This window comes from Podarcis cretensis (genome assembly GCF_951804945.1).
Source record: "Podarcis cretensis genome assembly, chromosome: 10".
Classification (NCBI taxonomy): domain Eukaryota; kingdom Metazoa; phylum Chordata; class Lepidosauria; order Squamata; family Lacertidae; genus Podarcis; species Podarcis cretensis.
This window is the reverse complement of record NC_137179.1, coordinates 61116430-61138054: the sequence shown is the minus strand read 5'-3', so window position 1 is coordinate 61138054 and position 21625 is coordinate 61116430. Positions and strand designations below refer to the sequence as shown.

Sequence of the window (21625 nt, the reverse complement as noted above, 5' to 3'; positions counted from 1 at the left end):
ACAAAGTAGATATAACTTTGGCATGGACTGTCTTGAGCAACATGGCTCGGAAACCTTTTCTTTTTTCTTTTTCATTTAAGAAAGATCAGCTTGTGAATGTTATGGGTCTGCAAAAATGCGGTCGAACTGGAAAAACACCAATCATGACCTCTCCATTTAGCAGATATTAGTATATAGCAAGTAGGTCATTAGATTTTATTGCGTTAGCCATGCGGCCATAGCATAATATACATAGAAATAACAACATAAAATGGGGGTGGGGAGATAAAAGTGGATGTCGTCCTGGGCGAATACTTTGAGAAAATGGGGATAACAAAAGTAACGGGGGATTTAAAACATCGAGTGACAAGTAAAAACATAAATAAATCAAAAGAAAGAACAGATGATCTTGCAAAATGCTATCACCCATTCTGGGACATCTGGGACAAACTGGACATTGGAAGATTCTTCCTTTTCACATTGCACATAGTTGGTAATGGCCGTCAACCTAGATGGCTTTAAGAGAGGACTAGACTCTCTCTCTCTCTCTCTCTCTCTCTCTCTCTCTCTCTCTGTGTGCGCGTGTGTGTGTGTGTGTGTAGAATAAGGCTACCAGTAGCTACTAGCCATGATGGCTCTCCTATGCCTCCATGATTGGTGGAAGTATGTTTCTAAATACCAATGGCTGAAAACCACAGGAAGGGATCATGCTCTTGTACTCTGGTACTGCTTGTGGGTTCCCCACAGGCACCTAGTTGGTCACTGTGCGAACAAAATGCTGGATCAGATGAGCCACTGGCTGATCTAGTAAGCTGCTCTGATGTTCGCTTTCCAGCTTTTCACTTTCTTCCTGTGTGACTTAGTGTGAGGGCTTGCCCATCACCTATCTCCTTGGCCTTTGAGACATGCCAGCAACAATGATTGCTATCTGAATTTACAGAATTCCTTGTCACCAGTGTAAGCTTGCATTTCTGAACAGAAATCAAAACAGCATTCTAAGAACCTGGTGCCTTTGTGATACTTAAAAAGGTAAAGGGACCCCTGACCATTAGGTCCAGTCGTGACTGACTCCGGGGTTGCGGCGCTCATCTCGCTTTATTGGCCGAGGGAGCCGGAGTACAGGTCACGTGGCCAGCATGACTAAGCTGCTTCTGGCCAACCAGAGCAGTGCACAGAAACACCGTTTACCTTCCCGCCGGAGCGGTACCTATTTATTTACTTGCATTTTGACGTGCTTTCGAACTGCTAGGCTGGCAGGAGCTGGGACTGAGCAACAGGAGCTCACCCCATCACAGGGATTCGAACCGTCAACCTTCTGATTGGCAAGTCCTAGGCTCTGTGGTTTAACCCACATCACTACCCACGTCCCTTGTGATACTTGGCTCCCAGTTATTTGGGAAAATGTATACAGTGGTACCTCGGGTTAAGAACTTTGCTTCAGGATGAGAACAGAAATCATGCTCTGGCGATGCGGCAGCAGCAGGAGGCCCCATTAACTAAAGTGGTGCTTCAGGTTAAGAATAGTTTAAGGTTAAGAATGGACCTCTGGAACGAATTAAGTTCTTAACCTGAGGTACCACTGTACCCACTGTACTACTAGAGGCCAACATCACTGCTCATGTTGCCCCCCCTACCACTCACCCCCTTGCCAACATCCTCCCTTTACATTTCACTCAAATGCCCACATTCTTTCACCCTCCCAACCTCTCCTGGCTTCTCTAGCTCCCTGCCTACTCCAACCCATTCCACTGCCACTCCCCATTCCTGTATAACTCTCCCCAAAAACTCCACACACACCCCGACCCAGTTCATACCCATCCCAAGATCCCACTGCCACCATTCTGAACAGAATGTCGCCTATGTGCTGTACGGGTTGCACAACCATTCTGAACAGAGCAGAGGGGAGTGAAGAGGAAAGTGTGTTTTTCTCTTCTGCTTCACTTGCTATTCTTATGTTGGGAGTTTGCCTGGCCATCATACTGCAGCGTGACTTTTTTCTTACAAAAATATTTTTTACATTTAGCTATGGAAAGCAAGCGTAACTATTTGGATAAGATGTGAAGTCATGGAACTTCTTTATAATTTTTGACAGGTGACAACAGATCTTTGTACTCTATTTATAGGCACTTTATTTCCCAGGGTATCCAAATGTGTATTCAATCTCATACTAGGACTTTAAATGGCAGGCAGAAATTGATCTTTCCTTTCCTTTTGCTAAAGCTCACAGACATCTCCCAATACTCAGGCGACTGGAACAATCTAAATGCCTCCGAAGAACAATCTGCTTTACCTCTAAAAACCGGTCCAACATTTCTACCTGCAAGAGTCTAATACAACAGCGCTGAATCAACCTTTCACAACAAGCCAGTGTAATTAAAAACCACCATTTGTGGCACATGACAAGTATGTACACATCACCACATTTGTTTTATGGAAACAGCATTTTCACGGCACTGATATATTAAAGGCCACGCTGCTTGAGTTTAGCAAACACTTAACACAAACCAGCTCATCTGGGAACAGAACAGGAGCTAGTACAAATAAGCATGAGTGTGAGCTACTCTAAGGAGAAATATATAATCCAACTTAAAACAGGTTCCAGCAGGACAGACCTTACCATTTCCCTGTGTCCCTCTGAAACTACTTTCTAGAAAGAGAAAATAGAATACCTGGTATATATTCACTTCAGTGTACTGACTACAACTGTCCTTTGCAAGTGAGTGTACACAAGTATGAAGAGCACGGTGGCTTTCAGTTATGTTGTATAAATACCCGCTGCCTTGTGGGACATGTCCGGAGGAAGAAAAGGCTAAGGACCCTACACAAACCCAGAGTGGAGCCCCTAAGATGGTTGGGTGTCTTCTTGAACTCCTCCCTCCTGCAGCTCAGCTGGTGCCAAATGTATTGCTCTGCTTTCCTTTGGGCCAAATCAGCAAGGCCGATGGGTGGGGAGGGTCAGCCCAGGACCTCCATATACACTGCCCAGGCTTGCGCCCAGGAGAGGTCACTTTGGTGCTGCGAATGCAGCAAAAACAACGTGGGAGGCAGCAGTTACAAGCTACAGCCACAGCAGGCACTGTGATTTCCTCAGCCGTTTGACTTCACCCCTGGAGGCAAAGTCCATTGTCAATAGATCGGATACAGGCAGTCTCTCTACACTATGTCCATAGGAAACTTAATTATGTGCAGGGAACTGTATAAATGTCACATGTAGATAATATATGAGCAACTATTGCATTGCCATGTACATATATATTTTGGAAAGCCAAGCTTTCAAGCATACAAGTCAATCATTAATCTGCTTATTGCATTCGCACAATTTCCTACATGGAAATCACTTCCACATAGAAAATGTGATCTTTTTTTGAAGTGGCCCTCAGCCTTAATCCATAACTCTGGTAGCATGCATAGGGTGCCACTCCACTAAGATTTACAGTGGTACCTCAGGTTACAAACACCTCAGATTACAAACACCTCAGGTTACAAACACTTCGGGTTACAGACTCCGTTAACCCAGAAATAGTTCCTCAGGTTAAGAATTTCACCCCAGGATGAGAACAGAAATCGCGTGGCGGTAGCAGCAGGAGACCCCATTAGCTAAAGTGGTACCTCAGGTTAAGAACAGTTTCAGGTTAAGAACGGACCTCCAGAACGAATTAAGTTCTTAACCAGAGATTCCACTATACTCAGAGCAAATCCACTGAAATTAATGAACATGCCTATGGAAGAACAATTAATTTAAGCAGGCCTACTCTTGAGTAAAACTTAGTTGAATGCTGCTCACAATCTCTGCCCAAAGTAAACTAAGATGAAGGTAAACTAAGGATGCAATTTGATACAATTTATTTGGTGTTGTTTTATAGAGGTTATTGTTCTTATTTGTTACTATGTTATGTATTTTTGTGTTTTTATATTATAAACCACCTTGTCATCCTCGGGCAAAGGGCAGTCTAGAAATTTAAAAAAGCTGCAGCAGCTACTAAAACAAAATAAAAGTGCATATCAAAAAATATATTATTCTATAAGCTATGATCTCTTACTGCATTATGAATTTATTATTTGGCAAAGCCTAAGGTTTCAAGAGCTAAGTTCCCAATGTACATAGTTTTGGATTTATTTATTATAAAAATATTATACAAGTGAAATAAATATATAAAATCGAAGCGCTGAGATACACAGCAACAACTGATGACCATATCAGAACCCCTGGTGACTTTCATAGTTGAGGCTTTAATCAATTTACAGAATTGTGCTGATGACTAAAATGGCACTACAGTTGACTTGGGTTCCATAGTTAGGCTCCAGGAATTGTTCAAAAAGCTGAAATCACGTATAGCCAGAACTCCCACATGTTTTCCACCTTACTTACTGAGCTCTGGGAGGCTCCTGTGAGATCTTGCGGGAGCCTTCTGGAGCTCTTAAGCATTCTGCCTTGTGTGCATTTGTGCAATTGCATGCTGGTCGGCCACCAAGCACATAAAGCTGCGATCCTGCAAGTCAGATGTGCAAAGTTCTTACTCAGATGCTGCCTGAAGATTCATTCGTTGCTTTATGTGGAAAGTTTTTTGCTTTGTTTTTTAAAGGAAAACCATGCAGTATTTATGGCCATATGTGTCTCATTACATGTGTTTTTAAGAGTCCTTGACAGCATCAGGAGTTGCCTTGAGGCAAATAAGTTCAACAATTACTAGTTTTAGTTACTAAGCTGCAGCATTCAGATGAAATATAATAGGAAGACATCTTAAGAAAAGTTAATTTTGGTCCTAAGCGAATAGAGATATCGGCTCTACAAATTGTTAGTTGATGCATAATTAATTCTAAACTTATAACTACATTGCCATCATAGAAGTCTTCTCTGTGAAGGGAGATTGGAAAGATAATGAAAACGTTTGTCTTAGAAGCAGTGAATGAAATGGGAAACAATAAAACTATAATAGTAGTACCGGAAAGCACTACACCATCTTGCCCAACACCAACTGCAGAACTAAATCAATTATATGATTTGATATAAATCATTAAACTATTTGCTTCCTTAAACTAATGGGAGTGAGCGGTGTTTTTAATGAATGTGGCTTCCATTTGAATTATGACAGCTTAATATATTGTTATATTCACAAACCCAATACAGTTTAATTTAGCTCTCAGAAATGTGGGTTCTGGTTTCTATTTTCAATAAGTTAAGTAAATCTTCAATTACCAGGAGATCTGCTCCTCACCTTGATTTAGATAGTTCATACAGTATGAGATAGAGATTTTACTGGCCAAGTAAATCAGCCTAATTTTTAATTGTGCATGGCAATTTCTTTACATTTATATAGGACATTACCTTCTTGAATTCTTTACCATAACACAACAAGGTGGTTCAATATTAAGGCTATCTATTGAGTTCATAATCAAGGTGAGATCAAACTAGTGACTTTATTGGTTGGTAGTGCAAACTTTTTGCTACTGTGCTATGCCAGTTCTTACACCAAGGCTGCAGTCCAAAATGATTACTTGGGAGTAAGGACCTTTGAACTTAATGGAACTTACTCCTAAGCAGATAGTGATATGATTTTGCTGTTGTATTTTTTGTGCCATAAGGTTCCATAGGTATCAAACCACTGGTATAAGAAATACAAACATTACTTGTTGAGACCACAGAAGGACAAGATTCCCTTCGTTGAAGATGATATGGCAGAGGGCCACACAGAGAACTTTCTCTAGTCGTAGCTAGAAAATCTTTGTTATTTACAGTTTGAATTAGTTTACCTAATATCGGTTGCATGTGTTTCATATACTCCCCTCGCCTGAAATGGAATTGTTGCCTAAAGCTGGAATTACAATGCTGCCTGCTGGATCAAAGAAGCTTCCACTTTATTTTTTTCAATTAACCACTTCTCTAACATTTTTGTCATCCCTAAACTTCAGTTAATCTTACCTACGGTTGGGGAAAAGCAGCCAGCTTTGTAAACAAACTGGATTGCTTCCACTAACATAGTTAAGACTAGCAGCAGTTTATCTAGATGACACAGTGAACTACAGTTAGTTTAAAATAGAAGTGAAAGTTTGTAAACTCTTCCTCACGACCTCACTGGAGGAAGAGTGGTGTCACGATCTGGTTCATGGGCAATCGAAGTCCCAGCTGGGAACGTTGGAACCGGGTGCAAGATGGCGGGGTGGGAGCAGGAACGCGAGTCCAGAAGCCAGGAGTTGGGAAGCCAAGAGTCCGAGGTCAGAGAAGACAAGGGTCCAAGGGTCCGAGGATCAAGAAGCAAGGAATCATAAAGTCAGGGGTCCGAGGATCAAGAAGCAAGGAGTCACGAAGTCAAGGGTCCAAGAGTCAAGGAACCAAATGCAGCAAGGCAGGGTACGTGTTGCTGTGGCAAAAAGCCAAAGGGAAAAGCTGACCTTATATCCCTTCCCGGCTCTTGCCACCAGGTGCTGTGAGCTACCAATCGGCCTCACCTGTGTGGCCACGCCTTGCCTCCACAGAACAAACTTAGGAAGGCCCCAGTCCTGGTCACAGGGCCTGGCTCCTGCACACACTCCTGACAAGTGGGTTGGTACTTGAGCCTAAGCTCACTGCAGTTCATCCTCATAACACTAACTCAGGGTGGCTAACTCAGTTGTTAGACTCCAACTCCCATCAGACCAACTCTGCTTGGTCTATTGTCAGGGATTATAGCAGTCAAGTAATGTCTGGAAGACCACAGGTTAGCCCTCTTTCCAATAAACCGTGGTATAATATTACATCCTAGTGCAACCAGTGTTGACGCAGTAAGGCAAGGTGATAAGAGTTTCAGTAGATAAGTTACAGCAGGGGTCCTCCAGATGTTCTTGGACTCAAACTCCCATCGGTCCCAGCTGACATCCCTGACAATGGTCAGGGATGATGGGAGTTGTAGTCCAATAGCATGTGGAGGGGACCACATTGGCTATACCAGAGCTACAGTTTTAGAGAAAAGGGGGGAGACTAAACAGGCTTTTATGCAATGTCACGCACTCCCCCCCCCCAAATATAACTTTACTTTTCTCTCCTTCACAACCATGTTTTGAAATCTCCACATTTTGCATCAGAGAACCAGTCTTGTAACTGGCACCAAACTGATTCACCAGTGAGTGAATCAGAGGCAGCTGAGCAAGAATCACTGTTTGTTTCTAGAGTTGCTGATTTTTGAGAACTAAAAGAAGAGAACATTCTTTAGAAGCGGATTGCAAATATTGTGAAATATGACCATTTGGTTTGCTAAAAGAAAAACTGAAGTCCAAGTTCCCTGACCATAATAAGCTTGAGGGCGATCAGAGATCCTTTGAGAGTTCACTTTATTTTTGATGCCTCCTTGATGAGATAGTCACCATTATTTTTTTGTGGTAAGCTGCTCCAAGAATCCTAGCTGGCTGGAAGAAGCAAGCTGCAAATGATTTATAAATGAATTACCATAAAAAAAATGTTTTAAAGCTACTACAGTATTACCTGGCTGAAGCTTGGAATAGAGGTGGACTAATAAATGAAATGTTACTTATAGGTATTCAGTGAAGGAAATAGATGGAACTGAGTGAAGAACTGTAAGACCCGGTGCTTTGATTGTCTAAATAATTTTGCAAAAGATTCTCTCAGCAACCCTTACAATAACCTAGTAAGGGTATCCTGTCTTGTGGCACTTGAGGATTGCAGGGGAAGCAAATAGTATCTGGTGAAGTCATGTCAAGGCCGATGGAGTTTTTTCAATGTAAGCAAGGCCAAGTTGTGTCAGGTAAGGCCAGACAAGCAGATAAAGTCAAGTCAAATGCTCTCTTCCGCAGAGGGCAGACAAAAATGGCACCTTAGACAGATCCAAGTGAACTTTGCTACCTGAAGGTAGCTATAGGATCTCAAGAAGTTGCTAAATCCAACTGAGACCTCATACAGGCCAACAAGACCCATAGTCTGTGCTAGATCAGGGGTCAGCAACATTTTTCAGCCATGGGCCGGTCCACTGTCCGTCAGACCATGTGGTGGGGCGGACAATATTTTTTGGGGAAAAAAATGAACGAATTCCTATGCCCCACAAATAACCCAGAGATGCATTTTAAATAAAAACACACATTCTACTCATGTAAAAACACCAGACAGGCCCCACAAATAACCCAGAGATGCATTTTAAATCAAAGGGCACATTCTACTCATGTAAAAACATACTGATTCCCGGACCATCCATGGGCCGGATTTAGAAGGCGATTGGGCCGCATCCAGCCCCCGGGCCTTAGGTTGCCTAACCCTGTGCTAGACTCTCCCTCCTACTCCACGGTGGAGCTGGTTGTGTTGTAAAAAGACCTTTGCCTGATTTAACAGTCTTTGGCAACTAAAGGGCTAGGCAGAGGTTATGTCGGGGATATACTCTGAGCTCAAAAATGGCTGCCATGGGCACCTTACTGGTGAGTGGTGTCTCTCTCTCTCTCTCTCTCTCTCTCTCTCTCTCTCTCACACACACACACACACACACACACACACAAGAGCTGCCAGGACAGCTGTACTCTCCAATTTACTACAGTCATTCCCATGCTGTGTGCAATGGTGAACTCCTCTGATAGCAGATAATTCTGCACCGGGAATGATTGAATGATCCAATCATACTAGACAAAGCAATGCGGCAGAATTTACCTGTCCCTGGCACAAGCTGATCTGAAGGAAGGAGAAAGCAGTGAATCATACAGAGGCACAGCCACTGCCTCATTTGTGGGTGAACACTTTGGGTTCACGGGAGCCTTTTAATTAGGGAGTTTAAATGTTTGCGGCATATTAGCGGTTTTCTCAGTTTCCACATTGACTGCTATACACATTACATTGTCAAATAATGAATATACATAAAAAGTGTGCAAAGCTTTTCTATTCTTATCTTGGAACGCATGCCATTGTCTGATTCATGGGTCACATGTGCAGCAGTCTCGCTTCCTCCTCCTACTACCCTTTTTTTTCTTTTTGAAAGAAGGGAAAGGAAATTGAACCCTGCAATCTTGTCATCATACTGCCAGTGACTTAATGGCCGTTACTGTGAAGAGATTCTTTATGTGATATATTAAAAAAAAAAGTCAGGGTATCATTGGGTGCTTTCAAGGATAATGATGTACTTGCACCCTGCAATTAAATCAGTACAAATGTGCAGTTATAATACTAGATTCAGCTGCAACCTTTCAGTCACATGAATGTGGCTGAAATCCCATGCTTAAAAAAAGAAAGAAAATCCATTATTTCAGGAGGACAATTATTTGTTTAATTTATGGCTCCTCTGTTCTCTCTCACTCTTAACCAAAATGCAAAATCTTTCTAAGGAGAGAGAAGCATATTAAAGCGCTACTTGCACTACCCAGAGCATAATTCCTAACAAGGAAACCCTCCTTGACTTTATCAGAGATATCAATATTTTAAATAGATATGCTCACGGAAGCAGAAAACACCTCCACAAAACACTACTGGGACTAAGCTACAAACATTGTCGGCAAAAACAAAATGAAACAAAAAACCTGTACAACTTTTGTTTGTGCCCATTAAATAATATACTGAAAAGCATTAAGCTGAATCACTTATGTTAAGGATACATTCTCTCAATTGGGAGAAAAATTGAAACACTACAGATAAACATTCAACATCCTGAGAATTTAAAGCTCAACAGGCATAAACAAAGAAAACGTTGAAGAAAAAGCAGGCGTGCCAAATTAAGGTGTGTGTAAATGCTTCAATTCTATCTCTTTAAGAAAGTAAAATAAAACCACCAACCAGTATAATTCTGGTAGATTCCATTACTTGGCGAACACATTAGGAGAACTTACCAAAACTAGCTGATGTCCTCTCATCTCCTAAGTCGCAGTTTCCCCCTCCAGATTGATATACTGTACCCATTCTTTTTATTTTACTACTTGCCTACATAACTTCTCGTTTTCTTCTGGAGAAGCATTGAGAATGAAGAAGCAAATCTACACAGTTTCAACGTCTCTCTGGGCAACACAGAAACCTAGCAGTGCAAAAATAGCATTTTTAAGGGACCTCCCCTGCAAAGGAAGGTGCGGTCTCCAAAGTGGAAGCCCTTCTAGACCATATGCTCTTACTTGACCACCATTTGCTAATTTGTATTTGTCAGTTTCCTTTTAAATAAAACATGGTACATATTTTCAGGGTACAGTTCCACCCATCAGGTATTCATATCCACTTGATCCCCACACATAGTTTCAACAATGGGAGGCAAAAAAATAAAACACAACGCAATAAAATATATTCAGTGATGGAAGTATCATAAAACAAGTCAAAGTGTATGTTCACAACGCATGTTCAAGCCTAAATTCTATCCCCACACAAAATCAAGAGGTCTAGATATGGACAAAGATTCTGAACATAGGGACATGTTTGTTATTGTAGAGCAGTGTTTCTCAAAGTTAGGTTTCCAGCTGTTTTTGGACTACAACTCCCATAATCCCTGACCACTGGTCTTGCTAGCTAGGGATGATAGGTGTCATAGTCCAAAAACAGCTGGAGACCCAAGTTTGGGAAGCACTGGTGTAGGGAACACAGGCAGCTTGGTATTTCAGTGACCTGCATGTCATGAAACAGGAGGCAGGGGCGTAGGAAGGGAGGGGGTGGGCCGCCCCAGGTACCATCATGGAGGGAGGGGTGACAAATTATCCAGGGCGGTTCATAATGTTTTTTTAAAAAAAATGCCTGCTCCAAAGGTCTTATCTTACTACACTAGGGATTATATAGCTATATATGAAATTTCATGCATACCACTTAACATCTTGACCCTCCTCTACAAAAATAGCTGTTTACTTGGCCGTTTTCCTATGTCATGAAGGCTGAAATTTCAATTCAGTGGAGCACTTACTGTTCCCAACCCTAACCCTGCAGAAAGCCATCTAATTAGACCTTAATTTGATTTTGACATGTTTTTAGGAGGTAATTTAATTATTGTTTGATTTTATACCAATGTTATGTATCTGATGTTAGCCACCCTAAGCCTAACTTCGGCCGGGAAGGGCGGGATATAAATAAATTATTATTATTATTATTAGTAGTAGTAGTAGTAGTAGTAGTATTGTTATTATTGTTATTATTATTTCCTTTGTAAGAAAATATGAAATAACATAAAACCGGGCAAAAAAAAATCAATGTGTGTGTGGGGGGAGGGGGGGTGACAATAAATTTTCTGCAGCAGGTACCACCTGACTTTCCTACGCCTCTGACAGGAGGAATGGCAAGTAGAGAGCAGGAGATGTATATCTTGGCCCTGTGGGAGAGACAGTACTGTTGGTGTCTGGGAAGGGCTCTGATGTCTTCAGAGAAGGACATAAACAAAGCACCAACTTGCATACTAGACATTCCAACAGGAATAGAGACATGACCTGCCTTGGCTTTAAAATTAGGTGGGTGGGAACTTGTTGTTACAACTTATCAGTTCCCTACTACAGTCTTCAGCTTCTTGTCATTGGTCCCTGGACACATGAGCCTTGGCCCTTATTCCTAGACCACATTTATCCCTGTCAATTATTTGGTTTTCTTTGTTGTAGATTCTCTTGTTGCAACTCAGCCGGGGTCCTTATGACGGGTAAGAAAACGAAGGAACAAAATAAAGGAAGCTGCCTTATACAAACTCAAACCACTGGTCCATCTAGCTCAGGATTGTCTACAGTACACAGACCAGCAGTAGCTCTTCTTGATCTCAAGACATAGTGTGATTTACTAATCTCTTATTGGCTTAACCTCTTGCTTACCTCCCAAGTTCTCCACGTACAGGCAAAGCATATAATCCACAGGAGCTACTGAAAGAATTACAGCTACCACAGTTCACAGCATCTCAGCAGCTGAGGAATGGGGGTAGAACATAGGTAGGCAAACTAAGGCCTAGGGGCTGGATCCGGTCCAAACGCCTTCTAAATCTGGCCCACAGATGGTCTGGCAATCAGCGTGTTTTTACATGAGTAGAATGTGTCCTTTTATTAAAAATGCATCTCTAGGTTATTTGTGGGGCATAGGAATTCGTTCATTTTTATTTTTATTTTCAAAGTATAGTCTGGCCCCCCACAAGTTCTGAGGGACAGTGGACCGGCCCCCTGCTGAAAAAGTTTGCTGACCCCGGGGTAGAGGATGTCAGGAGAGAAGGAAAGCATCCATTTTCACCTCTCCATTCCTTATTGCTGCTTCCACGCTGACAACAGGGGGAAAGAGGAAGATCAAGGAAGGGCAGAGGAGACCAGAAGTCCAAACTTTTTCAAACCCTTGAATTGGCCGAGAAAGTGTTTTCTGGGTTCTGCAGGCTTTTTAAATGGAAATCCAGGAAAGTTCTAACTCAAGGCTCAGAAAGCTCTATAGCAGTGTTTCCTAAATTGGGTGATACTGCCCCCAGGGGGCAGTACAGTGGCCTGAGGTACAATGGGAGGGGGCACTGAATAAAAATAAGGTGGTGGTTGAAGCATAAAGAAGAAAATGAAATTTTGAAAAACAGTCCATAAGTGTTTCATCTGTTGTGACTCATAACTGTCCATGGAGGCACAGGTCACTTCTGTATACCAGCTCCACCTGGTACGCTGGTTGAGACCCTATCTGCCCGCAGACTGTCTCGCCAGAGTGGTCCATGCTCTGGTTATGTCCCGCTTGGACTACTGAAATGTGCTCTACGTGGGGCTATCTTTGAAGGTGACCTGGAAACTACAACTAATCCAGAATGCAGCAGCTAGACTGGTGACTGGGAGCGGCTGCCGAGACCACATAACACCAGTACTGAAAGACCTACATTGGCTCCCAGTACGTTTCCGAGCACAATTCAAAGTGTTGGCACTGACCTTTAAAGCCCTAAACGGCCTTGGCGCAGTATACCTGAAGGAGTGTCTCCACCCCCATCGTTCAGCCCAGACGCTGAGGTCCAGCTCCGAGGTCCTTCTGGCGGTTCCCTCCCTGCGAGAAGTGAGGTTACAGAGAACCAGGCAGAGGGCCTTCTCAGTAGTGGCGCCCGCCCTGTGGAACGCCCTCCCACCAGATGTCAAGGAAATAAACAATTATCTGACTTTTAGAAAACATCTGAAGGCAACCCTGTTGAAGGAAGTTTTTAATGTTTGATGTTTTATTGTGTGTTTAATATTCTGTTGGGAGCCACCCAGAGTTGGGGAAACCCAGCCAGATGGGTAGGGTGTAAATAATAAAATTATTATTATTATTATCATTATTATTATTTGCTTAACGCCAGGTTGGGCGCCGTTGCGGGATGGCGACAACGCCTCCCCTGGATCCAGTGGTCATGCTGGAGGTGAGGGGTTTTCCCCGGGCTCGACTGAACCCTTTTCAACTTCACCCAGGCTCGGGAAGTGGATCGCAGTTTGCCTGCCTATTTACAACAACATCTTTCTTTACTATGTCGTAGGATATAGGTAGAAATATAGATAGATAAAAGAACACAAATTTGTCACAGCATCTTTCTGTTTGTTCGCTTAAAAAAGGTAGATTTCCGGGGGGGTGGCTCTGACTATTTATTTATTTTATTTATTTATTTCTGAAAGGGGGGCAGTAAGACAAATAAGTTTGGAAGCCTCTGCTCTACAGGAAACTCTGACAATGTATCAACAGTTTCACACATCTCTGTTTCATATGCATGGATTCTGAACTCCCCAGCAGAAAAGAAACTTGAAATATTTCCTTAGTTCCAAGTAGGTTTAGCAGTGTAATATCTGATTCTAGCTCTTGGAATATTGATACTAACATCCAAGAATATGAAATGTTATCAGCCCTACTTTAGGCTAATAGGAAGGTGATCTTTCCGTTTCATTAATTACTTTCTTTATTCCCCCTTCAGACAGTCCGGTTTTAATCTGTACAGACAGCGGCAGAATAATTTGCACCAAGAAAGTTAATGAAGGGTTCCAAGATTGCAGAGATTAATTTTTCCAGGAGTTCATTAATTTGCCAAGAACCAAGTTTAAGTTATTTGAGACACAGAAGTACAAACTAAGTTTATGGGATTTTATATAAAAAGGTCTCTTACAATATATATCCCCCCCCCCAAAAAAAAAATAGCTGTGGGGATATTCCGTCCTATACAGTGGTACCTCGGGTTAAGTACTTAATTCATTCCGGAGGTCCGTTCTTAACCTGAAACTGTTCTTAACCTGAAGCACCACTTTAGCTAATGGGGCCTCCCGCTGCTGCCGTGCCGCCGGAGCACAATTTTTGTTCTCATCCTGAAGCAAAGTTCTTAACCTGAAGCACTATTTCTGGGTTAGCGGAGTCTGTAACCTGAAGCGTATGTAACCTGAAGCGTATGTAACCCGAGGTACCACTGTACTGACCAACATGGCTACATTGCTCGGCATTCTTTAGCTGTTGGACAAAAAACACCTGCACACTTCCAAGCAAACGCAGTGAGACCCCAGACCAAATTGGTAACTTTGATTCAGAAACAGACTTTTATTGGGCAAAGTGCACCTTATGGTATGACTGACTTTCAGAACAGTATAGCATCAAAATATAACATGTTGTCCTTCCCCCAACCTTTTTTCACATTCTAGGTAATTGATATTATAGTTTGAAGTCTTGTTTATTCTGTTATATTTTACTCCAACAAGAACCATTTATCCTTAACAGAACCCAATAAGGCAGACATGTATGTACAAAATGTTATTTTTTTAAATAATGTGAATCCATTAAGATCCCAAGATGAAATAACAGAAATATTAAATGATCAATACATTTTTTTGGATTTTTAAATCATATTCATTTTTAAATTGTTAAATTTTGCAGCTTATCTTTAAATTTTAAAGTAAGCCGATCATGCAACATATCATATTGAAGCCTGCAAAGTTCTGAAGAGCTTGGTATTTTTAGTTTTGAAATAACTCAATTCTGGGCTAAGCTTTTAAGGTTCTTGCAAGGCCAAAATTCTCCCCCCCCCTTTTTTTGAAATTTCAACCCCTCCTAACTCAAAAACAGGATGAAATAAATAATAATAATTTTAGATTTTAAACATGGATTTGGATCATTCAGCTAGTCTATAAAATATTAAGAAAATTGGATGACATGAGGTAAAAAAATTGGATCACTTGATACGGAATGAACCTTCTGCTAACTAAGATGAAGCTAAAACAACAGACTGATGGTTTTTTTTCTGCCAATTCTGCAGTGCCCAACCCATCGCACTATAAGCATGTTTTATTTGCCTATTGAGTTTTCATTCCGCCACTGCTACTGGCAATCTAGCCTACATCCCCCGGGACCCATTCCTTCCCCATAATTAGAAAAAGAAAGCAGTCCATTAGTTGGTCCTGGCATAATAACTTACTATAAATATATGAAGACTTATGTACCAGTATCTGCGAAACAGAAACGTAAAACCTTTAAAATGAGATGTTGCTAGGGGGCGAAAAGAGGATTACAACATGCATGCTGCTAAAGCACTTCCAAAAAGTTAAGAGATTTATGTTGACTAATAATTTCTAATTGAAAAAAGCTGCAATACTCTTTGATGATGCTCGGCTCTTTCTCAAAGTGCCTTTGTTGAAGCACCTCCCTCCCTCCCTCCCCTCCTCCCAGCTAATCCCATCAACAGTTCCCAGGTGAAGTATTTTATCAATACCCCTTGGGATCCGAATGCATCTTTAATGTGTTCTTTTCTCAACAGCGGTAAAAGGCTGCACTCCCCTCCCATCAAATGCCAAGCAATTTTTCAGAAGCTAACGGGTGTTTTATTGAGTGCAGATTAAAATACTATTCTAAGTGTTAAAATAATTCATTTAAATATAGGAGTGTTCAAAATATTTGATAAAATAACCTTGAGAATTTGGCTCCTGTTTTCAAGGAGAGCTTTTAAAAACGAAGCTGGGAGTTTTAATCAAAGTCAGACTCGTCCTTTAACAAGGAATTCAGATTAATGAATGGAACAACACAATCCTGTAGATTTCAAGGAGTTTTTAAGGTTAATTGCATTTGACAATATTATGATTCTATTTCTCCTAGTAGGTATCAATATTGTGGAAACCTGCATTCCATTTTGCAGGACTTGAAATGATTTGCACACAGGGTCCATCAATGGAATCAGATGCCAAGACTCCTGGGGCACAAAAATACCCTCCCGAAGACTTCAAAAGGCGATAACTAAGAAAATCAAAATATTTCATATTAATATGAAAGGAGCCAAAAAGAAAACTATGTCATATGCAGGTGCCTCTCTTGGCTGTTTGCTTTTTCCCAAAACAAGTTTTACACTGGTCATGCCATAATGAGTAAGATAATTTGGGGTTGCAGATATAACAGAAATTGGTGTCGACTTGTGGTTTGTTTGGAGGAAAACAAACTCAGAGTCTGGGTTCAATCTAGTTTGCTTCCCTACTCACACAGCAGAATCAAGAAATTGGGGGGGGGGGGGGCAAAGCGCTCATGAATGCTCAACCATAGTTTACTAACTATGGTGGCATGTTGCATGCAAACCAGGCCACATATGCCAACATCTCCTGCAAAGACTGATTCAGAATGAGTCTTGCTAGCAACAAATAGTTTGTCAGTTACCTCGTCATTACCCCAAGCTAATGCTGAACTTACTAATCTACAAAGTGCAATCAGTTGTCAGGTAGTGACTTGTCTTGGGGTGCCTGTGCTGTCAAGTTCAGCTTGGGATCCTCATCAGAAGCCTTTCTCTAGGTCTTCACCACCAATCAAACTTATTTTTAAATTAAATTACATTTCTATCCCATCTTTCCTCCAACAATCTCAAAGGATGATGAAGGGTTTCTTCTGCCTCAATGGAAGGTGAATGGTTTTTATCTCCACAGCCAACCTGTGCGGTAGTTTTCGGTGGAGACATAGTGATTGGATCAAGGTCAGCTTGATGGCTGGCCAGGGATTTGAATCTGAGACTCCTATGGCCTAGTCAAACCTTTCACAGTATTCTTTTGAGGTTCTCATGCTCCTGAAGACCCAGAGTAAAACTTAAAAATCTCTATAATTAGCACCCAATTGAGGTTATAGAAATAAAGTCAATGTTTTAAGTATTGAAAACATAGTCAGGCAATCTCTGCCTCAGTATTCTGGTCACATAGTCCTCTAAGTAAGGACTGTTAAACCACGCTCTCTGCATTTAACCACATTGTATGAATCTAGCTTCCATAATTAAATTTTCACTTCGGTTTTGCTTGTCAGGTGCCTGCAAATTGCAGGCAGATGTTTTCATCAAATTATTCCTAAGGGGAAGCTTAAACCTGTGCTGCACTATCTATACTAACACAAAAAAGTCCTTCATATGCAGCTGGTTATGTGCTTCATGACAGAATACACTTTCTCATTAACAATCACGAACGCCAAATTCACTTAACTTTTTTTTTTTTTTTTTTGTCAAGCGTCATTTTATTCTTCTGGCTGTGGCTGTTTCTTGTTGCTCTCCATGGCTATAGTTGTCATTCCTCGAAAGAGTTGGTTTATGGACTATCAATGGATTAATTAGGGATGAAAGAAAAAACGGCAGCAACCTAGCAGCTAGAAGAACCTAAGAGACCATTCTGCAACCAGCGTCGTGAAACATGAAAATGGGCAATATGGGTAGGCAGAACAAGGCGCCAATCCCCCATGAGCCTGCCAAGACCCTTGCCACCACTTGTACATCTCCACGCTGCCAGCTGTTGCGTGGCAGCTCCACTGCAATCTCATTCTTTCAGGGCAAAAGGCCCTGACAACTACGCAGTTGGGTATGGCCCATGGGACTGCATGTTGCCTACAGTGTTAATAGGACCAATGGGACACAGCAGCAAGGCGGGGGGAAACTACCCTATGAGACATACAGGTGTGTGAGTGCATGCAAATAGTTATCATATATTCCACATGGCCTTTGCACAAGAATGAAGTGTGCCTCAAATATTTGCCTAGGGAAAACCTTGCACCCCGATATGAAAACGGCTCCACTGGGAGGAAGGGTGTGGTATAAATTGAGTAAACAAACAAACGACATAGGGAAATTTGAGTAAATAAATTAATGGCATGAGAATGATCTCTAGGGAGAATGATCCAGAGCAGCTTTTCTCAACCTGTGGGCCTCCAGATGTTGTTGAACTACAACTCCCATCACCCCTAGCTAGCAAGGCCAGAGCTCAGGGATGATGGGAGTTGTAGTCCAACAACATCTGGGGACCCACAGGTTGAGAACCGCTGATCTAGAGAGTCACAGGTCAATCCGTTGCCACCTTATTATATACACTCCCCCGCTCAGGTGCATGATCATTAAATCAACAACAACGGTCAATTCAGCTACTATTGATAAAATATTTACAGTATACCAAGACATCAGGGGGCTCCCTGACATTCGAAGAAGGAAGCCATCAAAGAAACCTACTGTCACATATACACTGCAAGTGTCTAAATTGTGTATGACAACAAGGAAGAGCTTTAAGGTCAGAAAACAGTCGTACCCCTTCACACAATGAAATTCACTACAACAAGATGCCCACTGTCTTAGATAGTGCATTAGAAAAATTATTAATAGAGGATAGGATCGCCAGTGATTCCAATGTCTCCCCATAAAATAAAGTAAGGCAAGCAATTAGTAGAAAGCTCAGCTATAAAACCTACCTTAGGACAGTTCAAATCAGTAGATGCTAATAGGAACATGCCAGACCTATTTGTTCCCAGCAGTTCCCTTCTTTCCCTACCCAGTGATTTCCCTAGTCTTCCTAAGCACTTTCAAATCTCTTACTAGGCAGACTTTTGAACTACTGTTATAAGTGCTAACTCTGAAACATAGCTCAAGAGAGTTCGGGGGCGGGGATATCATTAATGGAAACAAGTAAGAAATGCCAGAACTGGTTTGCCATTCCAAGGGCTACTTAAAAATTACATATTGGACATATTATTTTTTTAAAAAAAGAAATATAACATTATTTACCCACATACTGCATAAATACTCCTCAAAAAGCAAACAAGTTAAAACAAGTTCTTACCTGCAGTGAGTCATATGACAATCTCTGAACTTTAGCACTGGGAAGAGACTCAACCTCAGGTTTTCTTCAAATACCATAAAATGCTCTAAAAATAAGGAAGGTAGGCTGATGTAACCATTTTTTCCTTCAGGTCTCACAGGATTCAAAAACTGAAGCTCTGGACAGATCTGCCAATAAAGGAAAGAAAGAATATATATTTATATTATATTATATTATTGTATTGTATTGTATTGTATTGTATTGTATTGTATTGTATTGATCAAGAGCCAAATAAACGTGTCTGTGTGCGCACACACCCTAAATTGTTTGTGCTCTGAAGGACCTCTTCTTGTATTGCCAGCTAGCCCATGCCTTAAGATCTCAGGGGTAAGCCCTGCTCATAGTTCCACTGAAACCTATAGTTTGTGGTACAACAACAACAACAACAACAACAAGAACTTTCTCTGTTATGGAAACGTGGATGAGGAATTCCCTTCCCACAAAGATTCAGTTGCCCCTGTCATAAATCACTCCTAGGTGTCGGCTAAACACATGCCTGTTTTTTTTAAGATCTAATGTGTTTCAGTTGAAAGTTTTTAGACTAAATGTTAGACTGGAATGTCAGTTATTTTTGCTTTAGTGTTAATGTTTTATGGTTTTTGCATTGATTTATGTATTTTATATTTTGTCAAGCCCCTTCTGGGAACCTTCAGTTTGAAGGGCAGAATAAACTTCTAATAAACGATAAGTATTTACCCTAGTTAGCCACAGAATCAAAGCAGCCAAGTTTACCTTAAACGTGGTAGAGCCAGGTTAAGTGGTCATCTGTCCCTGTTCCGAAGGAACACACACAAAAAATGCTACTTTCTTACCATCTTTAAATCTCATTGGGACAGAAGGAATGAACCCTTGTCATTCTCATGGGCTTTCTTTGCTGGTTTAAAATATATAGTCACTACTGGTAATCCGCACTTGTGACACCAACCTTGTTTGTTTTCCAACTATGGCATTTTTTATATCATTCCCTGGGAATCAAATATAAAGTCTGGTTGTCCTATGCTGAATACCACCACCATTAGCAGCAGGTTATAAGTTACCAGAAAAGGGGTGGGTATGAGATAATAATAATAATAATAATAATAATAATAATACCTTGCCCACTCTGGGCGGCTTCCAACAAAATATTAAAATACAATCGTCTGTTAAACATTAAAAGCTTCCCTAAACAGGGCTGCCTTCAGATATCTTCTAAAAGTCTGGTAGTTGTTTTTCTCTTTGACATCTGGTGGTAGGGCGTTCCACAGGGCGGGTGCCACTACCGAGAAGGCCCTCTCCCCGGTTCCCTGTAACTTGGCTTCTCGCAGCGAGGGAACCACCAGAAGGCCCTCGGTGCTGGACCTCAGTGTTCGAGCAGAACGGGCAGAAAAAACACACATACAGTGGGACCTCTGGTTATGAACGCTTCAGGTTATGAGCTCCGCTAACCTGGAAGTAGCTGCTCCTGGTTGCAAACTTTGCCCCAGGATGTGAACGGAAATCACGCGCCGGAGACGTGTGTGCAGCAGGGAGCCCCATTAGCGAAAGCGCGCCTCAGGATAAGAACGGTTTCAGCTTAAGAACAGACCTCTGGAACGAATTAAGTTTATAACCAGAGTTACCACTGTACTTGAGCAGTGGCTAGGATGTTAATGGGAGTCAATGTGGGAGACGAGGATTCGAATCTCCACTCAGCCAGCTCCCTGAGTGGCCTTGGGCCCAGTCACAGTCTCTCTGTCTAATCTACACCCTTGTGCAAATTAATTCACAACCAGAGGTACCACTGTATTTGTGTCATTGGCCTTTTTATACAGAAGACCTTCCTGTGCCACAAGGCTTTGAGCTGAATTGCAGCTGTTGATTTTATGACGTCCTGTATTGCTTTGTATAATCTTATATGTGGCTATTTAATTGTTTCATTACTTCAGTGTTATTGCAATCTCCTTGGCTTATATCCAAAGAACTTTGAGACGAAAATGCATTATAATGGTATCTACAGCAACTGATTCTATTGAAGTTACACTTTAATGTGAGGGCATGCATTTATAGATATACAGTATATAAAAAACAACAAGATACGGATAACTTCACTTATTGCTATAACGTCACTCATTTAGCAAGAATATAGGTAAAAAAAGAATGGAACATCTTGCCATCACTACTAACAAAAAAATAATAATTTCTGTCAGCTTTCCTCGGGGGAACAAGATGTATTTATCAAGATTAATCGAACCTAAAAGCTTGACAAGACATTATGTTGTAAAAATGCAAGTAATAACAACTTTCTCATGCCTCAAATTCAGCTATTCTACTGAAAACCAGTTTCTGGCAAGGACCTATTTTACTCTATAATTCTCAGCACTAATAATACATAGAGTAATACAGAAGCACAATGAGAAACTTCTTCCATCTTGCCCAGCCCTTGCAATCCTTCCCCTTTATTGAAAAGTCATCACCACCCTGTCTAGCACCTATGACATTTTCCAATCAACCGCCCAGAAAAACACTGATAGAGGTAAATGAAATTGTGTATTCTCCTTTGCGCTCCATGTTCTGTCTCCAACATCAATTAAAACAAGACATGAAACAATCTGGTAGTTCAGATACCAGCGGCATTTGCTTCTGGCGTCAGATTCCACAGTCCTTTTTTTGTGTGCAAACAAAACTGCATGGTATTTGCAACAGTAGCTGGACAAGAGTGAGAAACACAGCGAAA

General features: G+C 41.4%; 1 protein-coding gene across 3 annotated transcripts in view; it reads right to left on the bottom strand.

Moving 5' to 3' along the window:
- The window catches only part of PLXNB2 (plexin B2), a 350928-nt gene that overhangs the window by 238228 nt on the left and 91075 nt on the right, over window positions 1-21625 (bottom strand). For 2 of the 3 annotated variants that reach the window (XM_079994023.1, XM_079994024.1), the window contains exon 2: window positions 18895-19061. The gene's annotated coding sequence lies outside the window, so the exon portion shown is untranslated. Of the gene's footprint in view, window positions 1-18891; window positions 19062-21625 lie in introns of all 3 variants that reach the window. The other variant, XM_079994025.1, reaches the window with a different exon arrangement.